Source organism: Sceloporus occidentalis, unplaced genomic scaffold (assembly GCF_023333645.1).
Source record: "Sceloporus occidentalis isolate IW3139 unplaced genomic scaffold, rSceOcc1.0.p SCAF_87, whole genome shotgun sequence".
Lineage (NCBI taxonomy): Eukaryota > Metazoa > Chordata > Lepidosauria > Squamata > Phrynosomatidae > Sceloporus > Sceloporus occidentalis.
Window position 1 is genome coordinate 3,483,193 of NW_028317067.1, and position 20,817 is coordinate 3,504,009.

The window sequence follows — 20,817 nt, forward strand, 5'->3', positions numbered from 1 at the left end:
ATACAGTGTATTTTAGGTGCCATAACCAGATATACCCGTAGAAATCAACAGGGGCGTACTGACCCATTGGGTACTCGAGGGTTGGCATGGGGTCTGCGGGAGCAGGGCCAGTTAGGGGGTGATAATGGATCTCTGCAGGAGAGGAGACAGAGACACAGGAAAGATAAGAAAACATTGTGAGAATGCTAGAAAGCATGAATCATGTGTGTGATGGCCCTCTGATGGTGGTACACAATAACTCCCATCACTAATGGGAGTTAATGTGTACTACCATCAGTGCCTGGCTCAGTATATAGTGATGGCAGTTATGGTATACCACCGTCAATGTCTGGCACTGTATATAGTGACAGCAGTTATGCTGTACCACCATCAATGTCTGGCTCAGTATATAGTGATGGCAGTTATGCTGTACCACTGTTAATGTCTGGCACAGTATATAGTGATGGCAGTTATATGATCGTAAATATATTTACTTTTATATTTTTTTGTATTTATATATTTATGATTATAAGTTTACACTGTATACAAGTTATCCTTTACAAATACTGAAAAGTAGATATGAGGGGGTGTAACCACAAGGGAAGGGCTTAACCAAGAAGAGGTATGGCCATGATAGGGTGTGACATCACCAGAGTAACCCATGACTTTTTGTTGCCTGGTGCCCTGGATGGTCTCAGTCCGCCCCTGGAAGTCAATATAAAATGGCACAATAGTTTGGAGTTAGATCTAAAAATCTAAGAGCAACAGCTACTTGTTTCCTGGGATTTATCAAGCTCTGACTTAGAGAAGAAGAACGATCTCCTGATGGATAAATGATTCTGTATATTCTGATAGTTGGACCATAGATTCATTTATTTTAAAGGTGTTTGGTGCACAGAAGCTGTTCTGCACCATTACCTTGCGACCAAATTGAGTGTACATTATACGCCACAGACTGAAATTCATTTAAAGCGTGTGCTTATTATACCGTGCAGTGGACTTAATTTAACAAGTCTGTGTGTCTCAGTTTGTGCATATGTACACTGCAGACTGGGTTTCTTTAAATAGGTCGCACATATGGCGATGTAAAAAAAAAAATACACATTTTCAACAATTATTCACAGAATAACTTCAAATAATATGAAAATAAGACATTTACCTTTTTTTAAGAAGCAGGTAATATATGCAGCATGCCAGCACACCTCGTAACCCTTCCAGGCAGATATATGTTTTATTTATTTAGGTGTGATACCATGCAAGTTGTTGACAATGATCCATATTGATTTTCGAGGTACATGTGCAGGCAGGAAAAAGGTAGCTAAGCTCTCTCACCAGAAAAAAAAAGAAAAATGTATATCTTATTTATAAATTTATGTCAACATTATGATCAGTGATTGAATTATTTCCTTTAAAAAGTTTAATCCCATATAACAGATTTTTTTAAGAAGCTTTTTTTAAATTTCTATGGCAAAAACCTACAAATTCTGCTCATCTAGTCTGCCAATTTTCCTGATAGACTGTAATCTGTTCTTGGTCTTGTCTTAGATTCAGGATATCCGTATGCTTACCCTATGTTTAAATTCCCTCAATGTATTAGCCTCTACCACTTCTAATGGGAGGCTGTTCAATTTATCTACGACCCTCTCAGTAAAGGAATACTTCTTTCTCATTAGACCCGCTGGAAATTCTGCATGAGCCAGTGCTGGAGCTGCCTGAGGCGTCTTGTACATGAGCGGTGTCACCAAGAGATGCATTTGGCTTAAGGGACAGGAGCTGGGAGACTTGGCTGGGGTGTCCCAGAGTATCACGAACTGCCTGTCTGCTGAAACTGTTCAAGAAAAAGATTGGGACAAAGGAGAAATAAGGTGACAATTCCAAAAAAAAAATGGCTAATTGTCCTAAATGTAGACATTTAGACTCTAGAAATGAAGGTGTTTCTGCTGTGTTGTGTTCATGTTGAGATAATTGTGAAAATTTTGTTCAGAAGTTCAATCAGGCACATATGATGTCATCACTCAGTAACTATCTCATTATACACATATTATAGAAAATTGTCAATTTAATTAATATGAAATAATAGGATTGTACAGTGGAAGTTTAATTTCTCTCTTTCTAGAAAGGTTTTGTAGGCGTATTTCATGCCCCTTAATAAATTATTACAGTGTTGGAGATTTTAATTAAACCCACTCCAGAAGGCAGTTTTATTAATGATCTTAATAGATATTTAAGTCCCTAAGACCATAAACCAGCAGATATTATAACTGAAGCTACATTTTCCAATACAATAGGTAAAAGACCCACATCCGTGATTAGCTCTTCTTTAATCTTTTGTTTCCACTATTCCAATTACTACATAAACCCTTTGTCTGCCAGAGAATCCATCAGAGAATTGCATGGTCCTTGAGATCAGCAAGAATGTGCGACTCCCATTAAATATTTTTTTTATTATTATTTATTTATTCATTTATTTTAAATTCAGTCTTTAAGATAAAAGAGTAAGAGGGATCTGTATTTGACATGACCTTAGAATACGCTATGAAGCTAAACACACAATTCTACATTAAGAAATAAGGAAACAAGTTTGGGCAAAATAAGAAAATCAACATCTGGTATTTTTTTGTTTCAATGAACTTAAGTGAAGTATGGTATGCATAGTTGCATACGGAAGGTGATACATAATTCTCTTTAAGTGCAAGAATGAGGTTAGTTCCTATTGAAAAAATTATTTTAAAATATAACAGCAGAGACCAAATCCATAATATGAATATAGAATACAGTATATATTTGGGTTGTAACTTAGAAAATACGCGTAAAAGCAGTAGGAAGGTGTATATTTTATATTAAAAAATTAGAAACTTTTAGAATTTTCAAGGGGCTTTTATTTAGTAGATCTGCTTGTGTTGTAAAAGTGGGACTAAAAATGTTTCCAGCGGGGGGGACAGCGTCACTGCTGCATAATGCGCTGAGTAGGAAAATTGGCACTCGGGGGAGAAAACCCTTTTTTCATCATGGAATTATCCAGGCCTTATTAGCGAGCTGAAAATGCCACATAATTAGAAATACACCACCAAACACCGTTATTGTCAAGAGTGTGCAATTGCATAATGAAGCAATTATTAATGAGATACTCCAAGGTTGTCATTAATTTAAACTTTTTAAGGATCAGAGACTATGGCGAGGGAAATGTTAAAGCCTTGGCATTGCTGCTGAGATGTGAAAAGAGGAGAGAGAGAGAGAGAGCTATGTCTCTGTTTTATAACTAGCCTCGCGTCTCTTGGGGCTTTTCCTCAAAGCTTTTGTTAAAAAAAAAACCTCTCCGGCAAACACTCGATGTGGTTGCGTGCAGAATCGTATCTCCTATTCTGCAAGCTAGCGCCATCATATATTTCGGGGGTCTCGTCCCTTAAGCTCTCAGAGCGTTGCACTCTGGCAGCGGGTTTATAGTTACTCGATGGCGCCCTTAAACACGTAATTATGTTAAGATTAAAAAAAAAATCATGTTTGTGTGATAATAAAAAATAATTTATGTACTGAATAGGTAATGATGATTATGTGCACAAGAATTTGTAGATATGGAGAACATGAACAATGATATGATCAACCATTCGTGGAGTGTGTCTGTGTACATTAAAAAGATTGGAAATGTATATGTGAGTCTATATACATATATATATATATATATATATATGTAAATATATAAAACAATCACATGTAGACACGTTATTTCAAAATGTATGTTTGTATGTATATGTATGTGTATATATATACAGTATAGAGTATATACATATGTGTGTGTGTTATCCATGTGTAGCACTCTATACGTGTGTGTATACACGGAGAACCATGTGTGTTGCACCGGTACAATATCAGCAAGTCATAATTGTCTAGAGGATGCAACAGCATAATGAAGCAATTATAAATGAGAAGCTGCCTGCCTGCCATTAATTTTACTTTTAACGAACATAGAGTAAGGCATCGCTTAGTGTTAACACAAGAGCCGAAGAGCTAAAATTATACCTAATCAGACATGTCCACGTTTTTTTTTGTTTTTTTTTTCATGCTGCTTGAATAAATTTGCATCGCATTTTTTTTTTTTTTAATTTAAATGAAAAATTATGAACAGAGACTAATACTGCCAACTAAGCCATATTTTCTGAAGTGGTAATTTTTCTCCTATTTGCCAATCTTTCATACTATCAAAAACCGCTGTGTCTTGTTTAGATAACACTCTTTCCCTAAGACTTCACCTAAATTGCTTTAAGATAATTATTTTTCTTATAGTAATCTCATTGATTTTTCCGTCGCTCATTGTAATCTTCACTCTTAAAAGCACTAGCATATGGCACTAAAGGAGACATCATCTTTGCACAATTTTTTAACCCCTTAATGACAAAGCCCGTACATGTACGGGCTCAAAATGCATTGTTTTCAATGGGTTTATGGACCACCCATTGTCCTTAAGGGGTTAAACTATGGTTGCACACTATTAATAGAAACGCCGTCTATAAAAATCATGTGGAACCATGAAGCATCAAAACATGTACATGCCAGATTTTATATACTGAGTTTTAAAGTAAACATATTAAACTCTTGTTCCTCATCAAGTGTCAGTAATTTTGATATATTGATGGTTATTGATAAATTGTTGGGTAGTTAGAGATGACCGCACTTTAACGTGGCACACCCCAAGCCTCTACGCCGATAGATCTGTGACCCAGTGGATTCATGTTTTCAGTGTATGGGATAGACATAGTTACCAACTGCCCAAACCATTTGTTGTCATACACATGCAGAATGTTCTTATGTTTTTGGCATGTGGCTCCTCTCCTCCTGCCGTGCCGGGGGATTAGTGTGTGGGGCGACGTTATATAAGAGTACCTGCCCGCAGTAGGAAGCATACTAATATGCAGCTGATGGCAGTGTGGGTGTAGGATTATGTGTTGTAGTACCAGGGCTCTGGGACCCCTAGACATATGCCTAGACTGCTTAATAGATAATACTGCATTTGTCCCAACAATGTGACTGCCAGTTGTCTGACAACTGCTGGCAACTGGGCCACTGCTTACACATGCAGTGCTAGAGTGTTATGTGGGCAATGTATGATATGATCAGCTCATGTAACACAGGCTTTTGGTTTGACTTGGGAGTTTCTGGGTGAAGTCCTTATTCCTCAGGTCTCTAAATCAATGACCTCTAAATCAGGTCTCTAATTCTCTGGGCTGGGAGGCTGTGAATGACTACATCCATTCCCAAGTTGTGCCTACTCCTACTCACTCTCCCCGATTGACCCCCATGAAAGGAACGTACAGGACTAGCCTTACCCCTACAAGAAGCCACGCCTAGAAGAGGGAGCACCCCAGGTAGCCTGCTCGATGAAGTTCCCATGTATGGGTATTGATGGCATCTGTTGTGATGTCACAAATAAAGGGAGATATTACTTTACCTCAGGAAAGATAAGGCTGGCAAGTATACAATTTGTAGCATAATAAGCAGAAGTCTAGTTAAAATGGGACAGGAACCGAACAAGACATTGCGCCAGGACAAATCTGTAGAGTTACCTAGATTATTCAAATTCTGTCCCAAATCATATTTGATAGGACAGACCTGTCTTCCTCCGCCAATCTGTCTTCATTATACAGGCCTCTTGGAGTACTTCTACAAGTGGGCGGAGCCATGGGGACAGGGTCTCCCCCATTTTTGATTAGGAGGTTCCACCCTTCTGCCGAAGTTACCCAGGAGGCCTGGTTTGTGGAGAAGCAGACGAAGAAAGAAGGCAGAAGAACAAGAAGAGGCAAGAGAAGAAGTAGAGCTGCATAAATAGACACGGAACATGGAAGCACTAGCCGAGAAGGTAGGGAGATATTGAGAGAGCATAAGAGATGAGAGCGTGACTCATTGTATGAGAGCGTGAGAGGTGAGGATGTTTGAAAGCAGTAGCTTGTCCCTTTTACTTCATGTTCTGAAAGGCTGCTTGATTATTCCATTATTCTCATTTGCTAAGTAACTATTGCTCTTTAATGGACGGTGGAAGCCACTGCAAGACGAGGGCTGAAGATACAGTAAAGGAATGTAAATTGATTAGTTATGCTAATTTTTACCAGAGATATTGGCTTCCCTGAGGTAAATCAATCACTTAAGCTTTCAAGACCCTAGAGGTCCCTCATGGTTGTCCTTATCTGAACCAAGGGACTTCTGAGGTCTTGAAGGCTTTTGTGATTCTACATCCTACTCTGTGAATATGTTGGTCCATTCAAAGCCATCACTAACATCCTCAGACTTTGATTATTTGTATAAAGAGAAATAACATATCTAGATAATAGAAAAAAACACAATTATATTTCACTGGAACAGAAAAACCCTGACATCTCTATCTATCTATCTATCTATCTATCTATCTATCTATCTATCTATCTCTCTCTCTCTGTCTATCTACCTCTCTATCTCTCTCTCTCTCTCTCTCTCTCTCTCTCTATCTATCTATCTACCTCTCTATCTCTTTATCTATCTCTCTCTATATAATGGGACGCAGGCACAGATTTCTATGCAGTACGATACTGTACAGAGATAAGGAGCTGATATAAAAGCTGATGTGGAGCATTTTATTCCATCCCTTCAGTCTTCAGGGGAATTGTTGAATTTACAGGTGGAACCAAGGGAGAAATCAGCATTTTAAAGCTTTCCCCAGGCGGGGTGTTACTCAGCGAGGAGGGGGAGAGATGCCACGCTCCTTACAAACTGCACAGCACCTCAGCGTAATCTGTCAGGGCAGCCCGACACCATGCCTGCCTTCTATCTGCAGCTCATGTCTGCGCTGTCATTTGACATAATCCCTCTCCCTGGCACATAGCTGATTTGTGCATAAGTGATGAGCGCGGTCCACCTGAGTTAGGAGTTAGGAGCCCCTGATCTGGGACTGTCAGGGCCAGAGTATTTTACTGCCTTCTGCCATTAGCCGGAATTGACAGAGCCTGAGATGCGGTGAATTGTACAGCGTGTGAAATTAACAGCAGGGGGACTGAAGTGCTGTGTGGCAGTCATTTAATCTGCAATTTATCAGGTTATGCTGGCTTTCCCAACCTGCACAGAGATTATGCTGGGGGAAAAAAAAAAAGTCAGAGAGAAAGTGCGTGCTCGTTGGTTTTTTAATTTCGCACGACAGCTGAAAAGATTTCTGCCATCCAAATGAGAAATGTTTACAAGTTTCTTCACTAAAAAAAAATTATAATACAGTTTTAATGTATGAATCATTTTATTCTGGGAAAGCCAAATCTATATGTATCACGATAACTGCAAAAAAAAAAAAAAAAAAAAAAAAAGCTAATGTAGCAACAGGAACAAGAGAAGCCTGGGGATAATAATGTATAATGAAAAGGGGCTAATCATTTTAGAAATGGTATTGAATGATATTCTCCGTAGCGGTATGAGGCATAAAAAAATATATTCTGTGGATTATGTGCAGATATTGGGTATGCTTGATTGGGGTTGCTCCAAAGAAATGAAGGGCACTGTATGAAAGGTTTGGGGTGCTTTGTAGTTTATATATGCTATGTACAAACAATGCAGTTGATTGACTATGTGCCTCTGTTAAGTGCTATAGTTTACATAAAAGTTCTCAATGCGTGGAGAGAAAAGACAAAATTTAAGCAATGTCATCGATTTCCCCATTTTCATCCTTTTTCACCTGGTTTGCACCCTTAGTTGATGGCGGTATTGTACAGTTGTCTATTTTTCATACTGCAGTGCATCTTATTCATTCATGTGTACACGAGGAACCACGGTTATGTCACTGTATAATTTCCTAAATTGTGGTATTTATTGGGTTGAAAAAATACTTGAAAAGCAAAGCTGTTTCTATTGTTGGCTGTAGAAACATTGACTGCGCTAAACCTGAGGAGCAACTCGTTGCAGTAGCCAGAGTCTATAGTCAGGACTATCTCTCCTACAAAGCTGAAACACGGCAGTCACTCCGGCCCTGCACTCTCACTCATGTCTATTAGTAAACACCTGAAAAACGTGAATGGACCTAAAATCACGTGCTGTGTGTAAAGAAAAACAAGTAATACAAATAATACTTCCCTAATAAGACTGCAGCGGCCCAAAAACGAACACTCCTCCTCAGGGTGTAGAAATTCAAAAGAGCCACACAATAATGGGGCGCAGATGCATATAAGGGAAAAGAACAAAACCAATAGTGTAGAGTGTAAAACCAATAGTATGTGTAAATTAAATGTTGCACTCACAAAAAAATGGATGATTCAGACCCATCTAAGTTGAATGCAAAGTGTCTTTAATATTCTTCATTGATTCTAAAAAATAAACTTAAAATAGTGCAGTATCCGAGAAAATTGTAAAAACGCCAGTAGAAAATACACTCACATTTAGTCCGTGCACCCAAAGTGCTTGAAGAGTGTCAATAAAAAGTCCACCGGTTTTAAAATGTAGAATAGTCCAAGAAATATCCTTCTAAACGCGTTTCGCCGACTTGGCTTCTTCAGTAGAAGTGTAATCGATCCAATAAGCTTATTTTTTAGAATCAATGAAGAATATTAAAGACACTTTGCATTCAACTTAGACGGGTCTGAATCATCCATTTTTTCTGTGAGTGCAACATTTAATTTACACATACTATTGGTTTTACACTCTACACTATTGGTTTTGTTCTTTTCCCTTATATGCATCTGCGCCCCATTATTGTGTGGCTCTATTAGTAAACACCACAAGAAAAGCTCTTTTCAGCATTTTCTTGTGAAAACAAAACTTGACTGTTCAAATCACTGCGAGACAGTGCTCCACAGATGGAAATGCGAGGCCTACTAGATTCCCACGCTAACTTGGCTTACACTCTCTTAGGGATATCGTTTAGAGCTGTTTAGAACTTCTTGTTTTGTCTTTCATCATAAACCACATAATTATAAAATTATTTTCCCAATAAACTAGAAATACTTTTTTCAGGAGAGAGGACATACCCATCACCCAGTAGCTCTAAAGTCCTGTACCCTTTTTCAACCTAAAGGAACCGATCCTTGTGGCCCCAAAAGTACTATCACAGATTGCCAGTTTTCTTTTTGCTTCCCATTTCCATGGAATAGCCCTATGGACTTGATGATTGTAACAGTACGATAATATGTCGATATATTAAATTCCTTATTTTCATCTACAAACATGGATACCGTTCTGGAATCTACATCTTATTACTCTTCATTGATATGTCTTTGTTCAGCAGCGCTAATGACTCTTTGGAGTGCAAGGACACCTCTGTTGTAATTATCAGGTTTTGCTGTTCTCATCAATGAGATTGAATTTCATAATCAATTTGATTGAATTTCAAATGGGTACGAATAGTAATCTCTCTCTGTGACCAGAAAACATGTGGTTCTTAAAATCTAGGTAGTTTTTTTTCTATATTTTCTGGACAATTATACTGATGTTATGATTACTTAGGAAAATAAATAAAAAGGACAATTTTATCTGAGTATGCAGTATTTCTTCTTAAGATAAAGACCATAGAAGGTATTTCAGAGTTAGGTTACCATACTGACAAGCCATTAGTTACATGGACTATTTTTTTAAATGCAGAATAACAATCTTAGTCTTGGAAAGGAAGCCATCAGATCACACCTTATCCATTTTGCATGTCTTAGACGAAGCAGTTTCCACTTTCAAATCCTTGTTAATTTACTCATTTTACACCGAAAAAAATATACTCTTAATGAAATCCAGATGTTAAAATTCCATTTTCACTAGGTCATAATTGAAGTTCATTGTGTCTTTATTTTTTCCAGGGTTTAATATATGAAGTTGGTATCAAGTTCCCATGTCCATTAAACATTTGCCATAAATACGCCTTAATCCTCCAAGTCAATGCTGTGAGGTAACCACTCGGTTATTGGAGTGGACGAGAGGAACGGTGCGCCATTGCTTCTATAATAAACACAGGCAGGGTATAGTAAGTCATCTTAATGCATTGCTCGCAGATCCCTATACATTTGGCTTCTCAACCTTTTGACCTTTCTCTCCATTCTCATTGAAGAAACTCGGCTTGCTTGGACCAGAGGTCAATGTTAAGTGTAAATGCTGTATATTTATTACAAAGCTTTTCCTGCAATAACTCATTTGACTTAAGTACTGGTCGGTCCAAACTAATTAGTTGGAGTTGCTGGATACCGCAACCTGTCAACAGCCTCAAACAAGAGTAATAGTTCCAAATCCAGTCTTTTAGGGATTTTTTTTTGTGCTCTTAAAAAAAAAATAATAATGGATCATTGGGGAATTAAGGTAATTCGGTGAAACAAATTAGAAAAAAATGAAGCTGTACATTATGTTCTGTGCCAATTAGTTTTAAATTAAAATATTATTTAAAACCTAGTAGGGATTTATAAAGCGTATTTTAGGATTAAAATTTTCACAGAGAGCCTTAAAAACGAAAAAAAAATGAATACAGAATGCCTTGCATTAGGGTATAATATTGGTGTTCTGATAAATTATAAGCAGATACTAAAGGTTACTTTAGAGCACAATTATTATATAATATATGATCTGTGGATAATTTTGTGATGTTGGGAAGTCAGTATTGTATGTGTTTTTGGCACATATGAAAACAATGCTGTAAAGTAAGAATGCTTTCAGAAGTAGACATGTTAATAGTTTACTTTTATCATTTCACAAAATTCAAAGTGAGTTAACAAAAGAAAAATCGAAATCAAATAAATATTTGGTGTGGCCACCATTTGACTTCAAAACAGCATCAATTCCTACATACAGTTTCTAAGGGACTCAGTAGGTAGATTGTTCCAAAAATCTTGGAAAACTAACCACAGTTCTGTGTATTTCGGCAGCCTCAGTTGCTTTTCTCTCTTCATATAATCCAAGATAGGCTTATACTATTGCTACCCACTTAGCATACCAAGACATTTTGGACAATGCTATGCTTCCAACAGTTTGGGGAAGGCACTTTTCTGTTCTATTCTATTCTATTCTATTCTTTTCTATTCCAGCAAGACTTGCACAAAGCAAGGTTCATAAAGGCATGGTTGGATGAGTATGGTGGTGAAGAACTTGACTGGCCGCACAGAGCCCTGACCTCAATCCCATCAAACACCTTTGGGATAAACTGGAATGGAGATTGCGAGCCAACATCAGTGCCTGGCCTCATAAATGCTCTACTGGATGAATGGACACTAGTTCCCACCAAAACACTCCAAAATCTTGTGCAAAGCCTTCCCAGAAGAGTGGAAGCTGTAACAGGAGACCAATTGCATATTAACGTCTATATATTTAGAATATGATTTCATAAAAGTCCCTGCTGGCCTAATGATCAGGTGTCCCAATACTTTTGTCCATATAGTGTAGGTGAGGCTTTTTGTGTCACTGGATAGAGTGTGAACTGTGGTGGGGGCTAACATTGATTTTGTATAGGATTAACCTAAACATTAACCTTAAAATTGGAGTGATCATTGTTGGGCAATTCAACAGTTGTCCAACCTAGCTATTTGAGGTTAAGTATTTACAAAGGACCCACCATCTGAGATGGCTTCAATGTTGTTTGTCCAAAAGGAGGAATCAACCAGCCAGAAGACAGGACCACGCTTCTATATCCACTCAGTACTTTTAAACAGCCCTACAAATTACAGTTTTATTAATACCAATTATTTAGTAAGTCTTGATTTGATGATGGAAATGGGGAAAAAAAACTAATTATTTACATCAACTGGACACAATTGCACATACGATGTGGCTTTGTCCTATTCTTACCCAATGTAATTAGACCAAAACAACTATCACTACCATTATAAATGATCATAAAAAGAAAACTGGGACAAGATTAGAAAAAGTGGGACAATGCCTCCCTACACAATGTGTGACCGTGTGGCTTTTTCTAAAGAAAAATGCAGGTGTGCTCAGGAGGTACCTTCCACAGAGGAACCTCTGGATTCAGTGAAAGCCTGGTTGGTCCTGAAGGAGTTACTGATTTTAATGACTACCTGTGTACAAAATGCAAATTGTCAACATTTCTCCCAGTTCTCTGCCCCAGTTTGGCAGAGCAAATTCCCTAGGTGTAGAAATGAAAGATGATTAGTTATACACAGGCTGGTGAAGGAATGTACGAGGCAGGTGGGAGACAGAGCAGCTCTGTCTTACACAATGCAAGTGAGCAAAAGGAACAATTATTATTTGTGATTTGTAGTCTGAACTTAAAAACAGTATTGATAATATGGATGTATCAAATAAAAAAAAAATGAAGAGAAAGGAAATAAGCAAGTACAGCCATTCATAGTGTCAAAACCAGACCTTACGTACAAAAAAAGATTAAGCGATTACTTTTAGTACCTTCTCTACCAGTCCAAGACGTTTAGCTTTGGGGAGCCCATTAATGGTGATCCATGGGCCACATTTTCCAGCCCTGTGTATGGTGATCCCAGTAACCTTTAACTCTTTGATTTTGATAGTATTTCAAAATGTGCATGAACGTAGTTTGGAATTATCTATCTATGTAAAGTAAAGCTTTACATGGAAACATCACAAGTTGTGTTAGAGCTACGCAGTGCCTTCTTTACAGGTAACCTCACACGCGCTACAAAAGTGTAGAACAATAGAAAAGAAGATTCTGAATTCGAAAGAATTATAAAGTAAACATGTTTTAGATTGAATGGCGGCCGTTGATCACGTAGAACAATAGATGACGCTATGACAGGTTATACAAAACAATGCTATTGATTTTTACTCTGTAGGGCGAAGTTGTGCAGTAGAAAAGTCTTTTATTTGACCTCAATTCTTGATTTGTGGACATTAAATAGGACAAACAGAACCTGGAATCTCCTGCTTAAAACCAGTAAACCTGTATTTTCACAGCCCAGCACCATTTCTGTTACAGAAGAGTCATTAAACATCAGCTGTTCCACCTTGGATTCCAGATGTTCTGCTTTCACATGACAAACTCAGAGAGGGCATCACGCTCAGATAGCTTGGCAGAACGATATGTTGTCTTGTAGATTATAGGCATGCAATAATGTATACCAATAAATTTGTCTGCATCAATAAATCTGCCTAACAAAAGACTCCATTCAACAATTAGAAATGCTACGTGCATTATCTCGGCTTAACCTCTTGGGTGCCAGAACTGAATGAAGTGGTATAATGATAAATTGTAGGCTTCTCTGGCAACTGAAGGAACTAATGACGCACAAAAAGTCATTTATAGCATGAAGGAGGTTTTTTTTAGTGCAATAAACTGGTTGTATGGTGTAAGAAGATGAATACAGAAAAAAAAAACAGAAATTTGTTAGTGCTCAGATTGTTGTTGGACTGCCAGCATTAGTCACGTTCTCACTCAACAGAGGAGGATACACAGCCACATTTTACACTTTAAATTTTATTTAGAGATCATCAGCAGATTTTATAGCAAATTATAAGTGGAGAATGCAAAATTAACAATAATATTCAAATTAACAATAAACATATACAGTATGTATGTATAGAGGATGTGTTCATACTGGAGAATAAGAGGAGCATGCTGTAAGTATACAGTCTATTAGGAGCTTGAGTGTAGTGGCACCAGTGTTCCCTCTAAGCTGTGCGCTTGTGTGCGTGCACATCCAAAAATTGTGCGCACAACAGTTTTTCCCAAAAAAAGAAAAAAAAAAATTTTTGGAAACTTTATGCGGTGAGGATATTGTGCGCACAAAATTTTTGCTCTGTGAAAATTTTTGCACAAGAGAAATTTTATGCGCACGCCAACTAAGAAAAATTAGATGGAACATTGAGTGGGACAGAAGGTAAGGGACTTCTTGGGTGAGGATGACTTCATTGTAAACAAAGCCACTTTGGGACATATATTAAAGCATTGGCTGGAGGTTGTGGGATCTCAGGTGTAGGGATGTGGAAGCTGTTGGGTGGAGATGGTACAACGTACCTATCAAAGGCTAAAATTAAACATCCAGGGGCCCTATATTTTTTTAGCAAGAAATACACAAAAAATAATGCACAATTATTTTCAATATGTTGCATCTCTGTGGATAAAACGACACGAAGGATGAGTGAAGGTAGTTACTCAATCTTTGACATGTTTGAAGAACAGATAAACCTTAGTCTGGTGCAGAAGTTGTAATACTTTGTCAAGCAGAGAACCTGTCATCAGTGTATCAAACATTTATTTCATCTGACACGGGCACTAGAGAATGGAATTATTAAATTAATGTCATGCTACATGAGATTACTATATTCACAGTATAACATGATAGCAACAGACCTTCCAAAATGCCGCTTGCTTGCAAAAGAGCATCATTAACAAATGTCATATATTCAGTTAAAAATATTCATTCGTTTCCCAGAAGCCCTTGTTCTAAGATCTCCGCGAACGAGGACTAATAGGAAATTAACGTCATCCTAAATTTGATATTGGGAAAAACTACTAGAGAAAGACAATTGTAAAAAAAAAAAATAATAAAGTTTACAGAAATTCGCATTGGTTTGGTTTTGCTTTTCAGTTCTAACATGATTAACATAGGGAAGCTACAGACACAAAATATGTGCTTACATACAAATTCATTTACAGGAAATTTTACTGTGGAACAGCAGTATTATGATACATTGTAAAAATGTGAGACAGAAAGCGACAGCAACAGATATTTGCAAAAAATATGTATCTCACCCTTTCTAATCTAGAAATTTAAAACCGCCATCCCAGCCGCTCCCTAAAAAAATATAAATGTGCAAAATTAGCCTCCATCACAGGGTTAGGCACCAACATTGCTTATGGTGGACATTTACTGGGGTCTGTGGTGGACAATTTAATGATGTCCAGTGGACCTCACAATCCTTGCAAACACTGGTGTTCTACACTTTGCCTATTCCTGCTCCATCATAGCATGGACAGCTTAAATAGGACCCCCAATCTATTGCCCATAGCTAATGTGTAATATGGCTGACATGTTTCCCAATTGCTTAAAGAGGAACGGACATTGTTTTTAGCATGATGTTGTGGACTGGGTGGACAGATTGTTGGGAAGGGCTGGTGATGATGCAGCAGTCATTGTCCACATTGGCACCAAGAACAAAGTCAATGGCACGTGGAGGTGCTTAAAAAGATTTCACAGCACTAGATGGCAAACTTAAGGATCTCTTAAAATAATATTTTCCGAAATATTACCTGTACCATGCGCTACACCAGTGAGGCAGCGGGAGCTTAGAGAGAGAAATGCGTGGCTGGAAAAGTAGTGTAGGAAGGAATGATTTGTTTTTGTTTTTTTAGAGAACTGGGCAGACAATGCAGCCAAAACAAACACGGAGGAGAACATTGCCAGGTTAACAAAAAAGGGTGAAAAAACCTTTTTTTATATATAAATATGTGCAAAAAAGAAAGCATAAACCAGGAATAATTAAACTGAAGACAAATGAAGGGGATTATATGAAGATCTAGCAACTGCTAAAATAAATACTTCTGTTCTGTTTTTACAGAGGAAGATGAAGGTGAAGGACTGCATTTAGCAAAGAGAAATGGGGTGACATGTAAAACAAGCGCGTTAACATGGGAAGAAGTCTCCAAAGTAAAACCAGACAAATCCATGGACCCAGTGGGATACACCAAAAGTTATTAAAAGAGCTTCAAAGTGTCCTAGCAAAACAACTAGAAGACTTATTAAACCAGTCACTACTGGCAGGAATGGTTCTAGAAGACTGGAAGTTTGCAATTGTAGTCCCAGTCCAGAAAATGGGTTTACTCAAAGAGAAAAGTCTCAGAAAAGACTGAGGGATCTTTATATGTATAGCTTGGAGGAAATAAGGTGGGCCGAATCGTTCTTAGCTGCTGTCAAAGTCTGTGTTTCTATGACTCAAAAGCTGAGATATTTGGCAAAATTACTATATCTAACCAGTTTCCTGTCTTTTGCTTATAGCCTTTTCTACCTGAATGCAGCAGAAATCGTTTAACATCAATGGAAAAAAATAACAAAAGGGGGACAGAACGAATTGAGTTGGAATAACATCCAAAGCTTAACAACATTGGGTGAAGATGTCTGCTCCCAGTGGTGTTCATTTAAGGCGCTGAGCATCATTTACGGCCAGAACAATAAACTGAGATAGAAATGTATCACTGTTTTTTTTTTAATATATATATAGTTTTCATTGCAGTTTATGGATTTTCTATTCTATTACTCAGAATCTAATTGATATTGTTTATTATTTTAATCCACAAAACCCCGTTCATTGAATGTTTAAATTCCAAGTGCATGGAAGCAGTGCAGGTTTTTTAAAGTTTCTCAAATGTTTTGCTTGTTGTACTCTGTATGGTGGAGGCTTTGTGTCATGTTTAATCACAGCATAAGATTAATGAATTTGGCAAGTATGTGTCTAACGGAACATACTCCGGTGAATTTGCAGCGTTACCTGAGAGCCATAGGCATATCCAGCAGGGGGAGAAATAGAGGTGAAACAGGACAGACTTTCTGATTCTGTATACCTGGTGGCTACATCAAATATTTTACAGATTCAAATGACCGTTTTGATTTGTGTTTTATTTTTATTGGTTTATTTATTTATTAATATGTTTATTTATTGCTTTTTATTTATTTATGATTTTTTTTTTATTGATTTGCTTTAATAAATTGCTACATTTTAATTTCTTCTTTTTCTTTTGTAATTTTTTTTACACCAGAGATATACATAGAGACATCAGAATAAATTGTTATCTGCTTATCATGTGGGGTCACTTTATTATTTGGCATAAAACTATTTTGTTATTCAAATGAGTGTTTGTAGAGGTTGTAGTACATCATCTATTTTCTTGGCTTGTCTGCTAGAGATAATAGTATAAAGTTTGGGGAGTGATGGGCCAGTGTTCATGTACCATCCCATTATACAGCACTACAGAATATAATGGCGCTATATATATATATATATAAAACATTATTAATAATTTGGAGTGGTTTCCTTCACTTTTTCAAATATTTGTTGTTAGGATTAATATATTTACAGACCCACATGTCCTCTTGGAGAACATTGAGCTCTCTAACATTGACCTGTCTAGTAAAGGGTGTTAAATGTTATAGATATGTCACTGACTAATCTATAACTTAATTCTAAGCATTTTTGTGTTTGTACACATGCTAATCATGTTATCTCATCATGTTATGACATAAATCTCAGATGTCATTGCAGCAGAGGGGGTGGTGTATTTATTTAGATAGCAGATAAGAAATATGGTGATTAAATGTTTAGAACAATAATTAGGGAAAATACATTTAAAAAATAAAAAATAATTACACAAAACAGATCTTTGTAATTAAAAACCTACCATTTAAAGCTTATTATTATCATTATTATTATGTTCCTCCATCTATAACCACATACTCTTCAACCCCATACGTCGCCCTGTATATTATAAGCTTGCTAGTAGAGCCCTCTTTACCTTGTATAAAGTTTTGACTTCATGCAATATATAGAGCTCTGTGTATCTAAATACATATATACATACGGTAAATAAAATTAAGGGCGTTCAATGGCAAATATCTCCCTAGCACAGTAATAGCAGGCGGCAGAGGGAGTGAGACAATTTGAGGCCTGACGTGCCCCCTTTACTTTGCATTCTACCCATTAAGTGTAGACGTAAAGTGTGAATTTTATTATCCCACATTAAAATGACAATCTGGCTGCTTAAATACCATTCTTCATAATACTGTAACCGAGTATATCTAACAGGCCCTTTAAACTTCTTTTTGAGCGGAGATAATGGGATAAACACGCTTAATGTAGTATTATCATCTATAAAATACAAGCATATTCTGCAGCGCTGGAGAACGGTATACAATCAATTAGTATAATTTACCTTTTGTTCAGGCTGGGTTTTAATAAAAAATACCGGCCTGCTATACGTACGTGGGTTCCGAAAGGCGAAACACTAACTTTGCTTGGATTTATTTGCTAGAACACAAATTTTCTGAAAATGACCTTATATAGAATTAAAACAAAAAGGACAGAGAAGAGAGGCTGGCATGATACACTGCCTACTGGAACTGAACGGGTCCAAAGGAGTCTGTCCTCTTTAACTTTAATGCCTGCTTGGTTTGACTTTAGAAAGTGTTGAGATATATTCAGGGTTATTTTCTATAGATAGCGTGATATCGCCCAGCATACATTAATGTCCTTCAATTGTTATTCCTTAATACCAGGCAGGGTTATCTCGCTGAAATCAGGAGATCAGCAGCACCAATACTTATGACCAGAAAGAAACCAAGGATAAGGGTGATCAAGTGTGCGTTGCGAGATATACGAAAAGAGCAGCTGTTTGTTTTTTTTAAACACAAATTTAATACACATTTGATTTATATGTATAAAGTTGTCGTAAGCGCACGATGTGGGTCATAATAGTATGCATAAACGGGACCGCTATCTTTTATACATTTTATACATATGTAATAACACCACTGTGAATGCAGCCATTATATCTTTCTGCAATTTTGTTGGTGCGAAAATGCATGTATACACAGGACCCACAACATTTTTAGTCTACTTTGTTACTTTTTATCTAAATTTGGCGTCGCCATCTGGAATATGCTGCTGCCACGGGGCGCCCAATTGTGATTTGTGCCTTCAACTTTTTTCATTCATACGCAAATCGATCTGCAAGAAAATTGCGTTTGAATTATATTTAATCTGTTTAGTAATTGTGTCAATCTGATATCGTAATACATTCTATTGATGAGCCTGGGTTAAAACATGTAATAGAGTGTCCGTTATGTGTTGAGAAAGCAAATTTAGTTTCCTACGTGCTGAGTAACACTTTCCTTCTCGGAGAGAGTTAAGCTGAGGGTGACATTTAAATATTCTGCTACTGATTCACTAAGCACTAAACCGAAGCCCGTTACGTTGCACGTGAATTATTGTTACTGTGTTTCTTATAATTTAAAAACAGACATACAGTGAACGAATAAAAAAATGCAATTTGCATTATTAATTATAATAATAAAATATACAGATAATAATCTTAACGGGCCATAAAAGATTATCTATTATGCACCTTATAAAAACAAACAGACGGCTACAATTCATTAATCCTTGTACCGGGAAACTAGTTAGGCTGGCGTTTAATGATGTTACAAATATATAGTTATTGATATTGATTAGATCATCGCAGTCAATTATAATTATTAAGTTGCCACCTAGCTTGTAAGGTGTAGGCAGGCCGGTAAAACTTTTGACGCAGGGCCAGCAGAAGCCATGCAGGGGCTACGCCATGGCACCCACTCTTTAATAGTTCTGATAACCATATGTCCTGAGTATTTAGGAACAGTCCTTAAGTTTGTCCCAAGTAGGAACTGCAATGTTCTGCAAATAACAACAGGGGAATCAGCAATTTGTGCTGACGAGCCCAGGGAAAGGAAGGACGGTACTTAATAATTAATCTCAACCAGATTTCCATATGTTCACTAGAAAAAAAAAAAAGTTTATATTTCCTGTCCGTTTCAGCTGCAGACTGCAGTCAATTGATTTTTACCCTTTAGGTCTCTGTAATTTTACTTATTGATTTGTATAGCGCCATTATATTCTGCGGCGCTGTACAAGGAGTAAACAGGAATTATTGAGTGCTGCATTATATAACAAGTTGGAAATAAACTGTAAGGAGGGCTCTGTACATGTACTAGGACGCGTTAGCATTTCAATATTAGAGACGGTGCTTCCAGACTACACACGGTCAGCATCCCTCAGCCTCCGGTCCTCCCGCTACCATGGCAATGAGCGGACGACCATCCTGCAAGACTAAGTACCCGCCCATTCTATTTCGTCACGGTTCGAATCCACTAATCAAAAGTACGCAGGCGGGAGGGAAAAGGGGGTGCGGTCAACCTACCATGCTAACTCCTAGCTTCCAACACAGATCGGAAAAGGGGCGTATCCGAGGTTCGCCATTGGCTGCCTGCCATCTCCTCGTTAGCAACGGCGGCAAGGTTGCGTTGCAGCGCCCACCATAGCAACCACATCACCGCGCCATTTCTTCTGAGGCAGTACCCCGAGTCTCCTCCTCGTAGTCGGAGTTGACAGGCGGGGACGGCCGAGTGCGGTCCGCCTCTTCACCCCCCCTTTTACTCCCTCCTCCTCCCGGGGCCCAGGACACGAGGAGGTGGAGCCTGCCTCCATTATTTATATTTTGTCTCCCTTTTTATTTCCTCCCCTCCTTCAAAGTCTGACACGTCCGCAGTGAGTGAGTGGCGTTGGCAGCCTGTCAATCCGTCACTGGGGCCGGCAGCGGCAGCAGCAGCAAAAAAGCGGGGCAAGAAGCCGGAGCCATAAATCCCGCCCGGGAGCCCCGGCACCGGCCCCCCATCCATCTCTCCCTCATCAAACCCTCTCCCCTCAGCCGCCGCCGAGGACGAAAAAACTTTTTTTGATTGCTGCTCAGAGGCATCATCATCATCATCATCACACCGGGCAACCTTAACCATTTCTATCACCTATCACTGCACTAGCTCTTCTTAATACTCTCATTAATACTATATCTGCTTCTACCGGTACACCCCCCCTCAGCCCCGGCCACAACTTTCACAGAGACTTTTGTTTTATATCTTTTTATTGGCGTTTAATATATTTTAGTTTTTTTACATATTTTATATGAAGACCGGTTTATTTTATTTTTGGAGGTGATCTGCGAGGAGCTCCATCAGTGACTGATTTATTTATTTCTCTGAAAGAAAAAGGCGACGAGAAGCTGGAGATTGGCAGCGCCTAGATGGGAGACCCGAGCGAGGGATGAAGGATTGAAGAACTAGGGGGAAAAAAATCAAGAAAGAGGAAAATCTAAAAATATAGCTTTGACTGCTATGAGAAGCGAGGATCAAGCGATTTGTTACA